We start from the raw sequence: 6,391 nt of genomic DNA, 5'->3' as shown, positions 1-6,391 counted from the left end.
CGGCACCAGAGGGAGATGATGAATACCCTACGTGGATGGGCTGAATTAAAAACAACATTAATGAGAAAGCTCTAATGGCTGTCATTAATCAGCCGGCCCAGGGTTGAATTTACAGATCAGATAGAAATACGGCTGACTTCCAAACTGCAGGAGTGAGTGAGTGAGTGAGTCTTTGAACTTTAACCCTTTTAGAGTGGGTTTTGGGTTCATGAAAGTTACTTGTAAGATTTTGGTTGCCAAAAATTCTTATTCAGCTTGGTTACTTGATGAGTTTGTCCGTAGGATTAGGCAGAGTATTAGTCCACTCTCGCCTGCTGCCCTCTGCAACCTGCGTAATCATGGATTATCTTTGATTGATATGTGATTTGACCCCCATATTAAGGAGCTGTCTACATTATGTTTCTTCCATATTACAAGCATCAGTAATCTCAGACCTGTGGTATTAAGGGATAGTATCAACATCTGCAATTGATCAGTACACCACCAACAAATCAATAAATTTGAATATGATAAAAAAAAACTGTTATGAAAAACTGGACATATATGTCGGACTGCAATTATAAATAATATTCTCAAATTGTTCTCAAATTTTCCTAACTTTGTTTTTCTTCCTATCGTCTTGTCCGAGTCCGGCAGTTAGTGACCTCTGTGTGTGCCTCGTACACCTTCTGTGAACGTATTCACGCATGAGCTCAAAACTCATTTTGGGACAGAGGATGTCACATGTGTACAGGCTGTAAAGCCCTCTGAGGAAAATTTGTAATTTTGGGCTATACAAAATAAGATTAATTGAATTGAATTGATGGCTAAATTCGGATAAAAAAGTCCAATTCAATATTGTAGTCCACAAACCAAACCACTTTTATTCCTCAAACTGCACCTGCACACGGATATATGTTTGAAAGCTTTGAAGAAAAGATATTTAGTAGTAGACACCCTATACTTTTTATTAATCCAAATTAAACTTTTAATCTAAATTTAATTAACCGTGTGACAATTTTATATTTATCTGGTAACAGAATGACCTTTTACTCCTCAACTAAATCTAAGCATCGTCATTAAATACTAGGGATAATACGGTAATAATACGGATTAACTGGGTCATTTAACCAAATTGTTTGCCTCAAAAGAGACAAACCGTGGTTACTTTTTCTCATCACAGTATCCAGAGTGTTGACAGAAAGTGTTGTATCAGTAATAGCTTTCCAATAGCTTGTAACTGAAACTAATTTGAACTTCATATATAATAATACACCACTTATGATTTTTACAAACAAGCAGTTTGCTGGCACGAGTCAACCAGTATCCCATTCTAATGAGACCATCCTTCTGTGTGCTGATGTGACGGCATGTGTTTGCGACATGGAAACTTAGGTGAGGCCGTATTCATACACTTTGATTGAAATTGCCAGCGCCAGTGGGCATGAGGGCGTGTGTGCGTGTGTGTTGTGTGAAAGGCACACGCAACATGCCGTGCTTATTATGAGACACACCTTTTTACAAAGTCTTCCCTTTTATTTATGTCATAGAGAACAATCAAACCCATTTGTTACGCATGTAGATAACGATCATAGTTTCCGTTGTATAATGTAGTCATGGTGATTGATGCATTATACAAACAAACGCGATGCAATACAATTTCTTAGGAACTATGGTAACATACAACTTATAAATAGTATATAGTAATTCAGTAGCCCTTAATCTGCCCTGTCCACCTGCCCCATGGTATATCCATATATATATATATATATATATATATATATCATGGGGCAATTAACAAAGATCTTGTAAAAGTTAAAAAATTAAAAAAATAAGGGGTTTTTCTTATATATATATATATATATTAATTACATACATACCATGCGGCAGGTGGACAGGGCACATTAAGGGCTACTGAATTACCAGCGACTAAACTATGCTTTCGTAGTAACACTACCATATACTTGTGTAGTACATGAATGTGGAGAGGGTATTATTTTCTTAGGTCAAACATGGCTGTACTGCACTCACCGCGAGTTAGCTAGCGAACAGCAGCAATTGTCATTTCCTAGCTAGCCAGCTAGCATCTACGGCGCCAAACAATAACCCACAGCTAAATCAATCGAACAATCAACGCTAACCGAGTGCTTGACACTACGCTACTCGTGGCTAAGTGTCAGAAGTCGAGCTCTGGATGACATTACGTTGTTCATTGTAAAAACCTTTTACAGGCATCAAACAAGTCTGGATAGAACTGTCTTGGCAGGTGAAACATAAGTATGTCCTAAGTGCTAACAAATACTCACACTGGTTACATTTTAACCGGATGATGCCGCGAGTAGAAAGATCAACGGGTCAAAGTCATCGCAATGCGTCCTCTATTCAAATAACTACAGCTTCCATGGGCCCTGTCCCTAATTTCTGTGGAGTAAAAGTGTGTCTCCTTTTCATCAAAGAACCACGTTTTTGGTATCAGAATGATTATTAATGATTTACCTGGGAGAGTTTGTACCTATCCAACGTAAGGTACGAGTGCTTCACATGTGAGTCACATCACATTGTCGTTGGGGACCTGAATACAGTTCGACCTTCTTTTATCAGGGACGCCCCAAATAAATGCCGCCACTTAGCAACTCAACAGTAGTTCACGACAAACCGTCCCATAGCGGTAAACACATTTCACTCTGAACCACAACCATCAACGCCACGGGGACGTGGGAAGAGGAAGAAATTGAGGGATCAAAAGAGTTGTCAGGGTACAACCTCTGGAAAACACAAAAGTAGTCTGCGCTAAAGTTGTTGAGAGATGTCATAACTATTACGAGAATCAAACCCCCTCAAAAGATATTTGCTTTTTGAGATTTAACATAACCCATGTCCATTTATACAGGTTGACGAAAATCCCAAACTGTCTCATAGTTTAAATGTCTGATTCAGAGAGACATAGTGTCCACTTCATGTTGGGGGGAGGCAGTAATGATGCACAAATATCTCCAAACAACCCTTTTAATTACATACATTTTGTTTACCCGTGTTCACAATTGACGGGTTTAAATGCTTTTAAGTTTGAGGTCTGAGAGTTATTTTCTTGTAAATTCTCTTTTGTTCTTTTGTTCAGGGACTCTTTGGGGGTACAGCCTGGAGGTTGCGTAATGCAGACATAATAGGATTCTGCAGCTGATGTTTTTATGTATCACTGTACAAGCAAACAGCAGCTTCATGGCCACCGTGCCTCGTTAGCTGGTAGCTGTCTACATAATGTGCTGCTTAACGTATTGGCTGACCACCCAGCTGGAACACACACACAAACACTCATCCCTACTTGCTAAGCAGACCAGAACTGTACTGTAGAGTTCATATCAGATCTGAGGGTGCAGTCTTGTTCCGTACCTACAGCTCTGTGCTTACAGTGCGTGCGGCAAGGCATCAGACTCGGGGAGTGACACCATCGATGATGAGCTGTTATTCATCACGGCAACGGATAAATAAAAGGCAAAGCCCCCATTTTACGAGGCGCTTTGGATATTACAGTAGTCGGCTGAGTCTAACCTGTAACCGGCCTTCTCCAGCTGAAGGACAGCAGACATTCACCGAACCAAAAGAGATTGAATGTCGCAGAGAAAGGTGTTCATGGGAGCTGCCTGAAGGGGAACCCGCGAGTTCACTGCTCAAGACACATGACCTTCAAAGCTTTAGAGAATTTTAGGTTTTATTCTACTACACACAAACACATCAGGAATCAGGAAACATTTATTGCCATAATATGTCAGACATAGAAGGATTTTGACTTGCCGGTTGGGTCATAACAGACATTTAGACATTGGACCACAAGACAACATAGTGCAAGATACGTGGATTGAGAATATAAGAGCTCGAGAACATCCTCATCGTAGAACTGAATATATTGTACAGCTTTTACATTGTTCATTCTGTACACATGACATCCATTGTAGTCTGTCCATGATTCCTCCTCTGACGGTCTCTTCCCTTTTTTCCCCATGGAAGGTTTTTGAGGAGTTTTTCCTGTGCCTGTGACGTGAGACAGAGGATGTCGCGTGCGTACACCCTGTGAAGGCAAATTTGTAATTTGCGATTTTGGGCTCTACAAAATAACATGAATGGAATCGGATCACCTGGATAGAGTTCCCAGGCCCGGAGGACGGAGCAGACAAGAAGTCAGGAAGCACGAGTAGCAGAGTAGGAATCTCCCGATAGTGGTCTCTGCTTTAGGAAGGCTGTGAGGGTCACCTTTGAGTGTCCCAACAAGCCTGCAGTCATCAGTGATGTAAAAGAAAACTGAACAAAACATGAAATCCACGAACAGACGAGTGAGTGGGTTCATCCTCTCTCAGCAGTAGCAAACAAAGCTGAGCTGCCAAGTATTGCGAATGTGGCTGTACCCCCGCACACAAAAACAACACACACTCTCACACCAACTTGCCGGCAGCGGCAGACACATTGGCTTCTCCAGCGTTCTCTCTCCTCGTCGTCTCCGCAAACAGTGACTTTCTTTTTCAGTGTCTGCGTTACTGTCCTATCACGGCCCTAAGAGGCCGGCCCGCTGTGTGTCAGTGTGCGTGTGCATGTCCGCTTCAGTGGGGGGTTCTCAGCGCAGCGTGTCAGCAGTGGAATGAGCTGGGGGGAGATTTCGACACTTCCCGCAACCATAAAAAGAGCCGGTGAAACGTGGAAGCCTCTGCCTCCCTCCTGAGGTCACACAGGGCCCGTCCGTCGTTCTTTTAAAGCAGAAAAAGGGACGGGGAATTCAACCGTAGAGCATTTTGTGACGGTTGGGCTCCTCCTAAAGACTGTTCGATTCGGCCCACCACTGTGCCGTGGGTTTGATAATAGCCCTGTGTAGTAAAAGCAGTTCTTCTCAAGTGTGCAAATGTCCAACAGAGCAACCGTGAAAAAACCGCCACCAAACACCAGAGGAGATTTAACCTCTACGGTTACATTTTTCTGTGAGGATTAAACACTCAATTAATTCTTTTGACGCTTGCACATTACTCCCAGTACACACGTATATAAATTACAATCTGCTTGTATGACTGTAATGCATTATTTAAAACATAGTTGATTTCAATTATAATTCCTATGTGTTTTGATTATTGTAATGGAACAGGAATGTTCACATGAGCCTGCATTATAATTATTTTTAATGATACATCATGGAAAAGAGGTGTCTGATGCGGTTTGTGTGGTTTCTCCTGCTGCATCAGCGACAAAATATCTCTTCAATCAAATCTAACAAAACGACAAAATACAATATAACTTAAGATCACAAAATACATATTCATGGTCAAATCTAAAAATCTAATACAATACTATAATGAACAAATAAATATTGTGCTGCTTGATATAAATGCCACTTCCCACGCTTCCTTTGAAGGAACAAGCGTTGTGTTTAAACAATGACAAAGAATTTTAACTATTGATTTATTGGCTAGAATACTGGATATTTCCAGGTTTTACAGTAAAATAAAGCAAGTTGCTGACTTTCTTTTACAGAAAAATATCAACCAATGAATTGATAAAAAGTGTTGTTTTCAGCTATAAAAATAACTAAGCTTAGAAAATAGCATCCATTGATTAAAAGGAAACTATAATTCAAATGACTCTTATTTCACACACAAAAAACTAATATTAAAAAACAGTCCAGAAAAAGAATAGAATCTTTAGTTTTTACTTATAATTTATAGAATCTTAACATGGTGTAGTGGAACTTTTAGTTAATATGCCGCGTACTCTCAAACATTGTTTCCCCCTGTCTGCTCACCACAACCACTGCGAGGTGTGGCCATGTGATCTAACATGACCTTCGGAGGGTAAAAGGTGCGTGTTAAAGGTTTGATACGACTTGGCAGCACAGTGCACGTAAACGTTCCTGTGCTGGAGCCTGCTCTCATGCAACATTTCTATCTAATGAGTAGGCGGGACGGGGGGGGAAGGAGGTTGGGGAGGTTTATAATAATGTAGGTCACGTCTAACTTATTTCATTTATTTAGTGGACACACTAAATAACACCATTTTTTTTAAATTTCTTTGCCTTTTTTGCTTATTTGTTTATTGTTGCCATCTAATACGATCTTGCATTTTGTTATTGTAACTATCTATTGTACTTTTTCCACCACTACTTCAATCTGAATTAATACTTTTTTTACTGAAGCCGCTTCTTTACTTCCTTGTTGTGCTACCTTCCTGCACAGTGAGTGTAAGCGATACGATAAATAGCTAAATCGAATCAACTAGCGCTCTCTATTCACTTTCACGTTGGATTCAGGCTAATGTACAATGTCTTTTTTTTTTTTTTTTTTTAAGTACATTCAAAGTTTCAAAGTGTTGTTCACATTGCAGTGGCAGGACAGCTCCATTGAAAAACAGCCGAAACATCTGGAACCCCGTCCACCCC

This window comes from Pungitius pungitius, chromosome 12 (genome assembly GCF_949316345.1).
Source record: "Pungitius pungitius chromosome 12, fPunPun2.1, whole genome shotgun sequence".
Taxonomy (NCBI): Eukaryota; Metazoa; Chordata; class Actinopteri; order Perciformes; family Gasterosteidae; genus Pungitius; species Pungitius pungitius.
Note: the sequence above shows the minus strand (reverse complement) of the source record.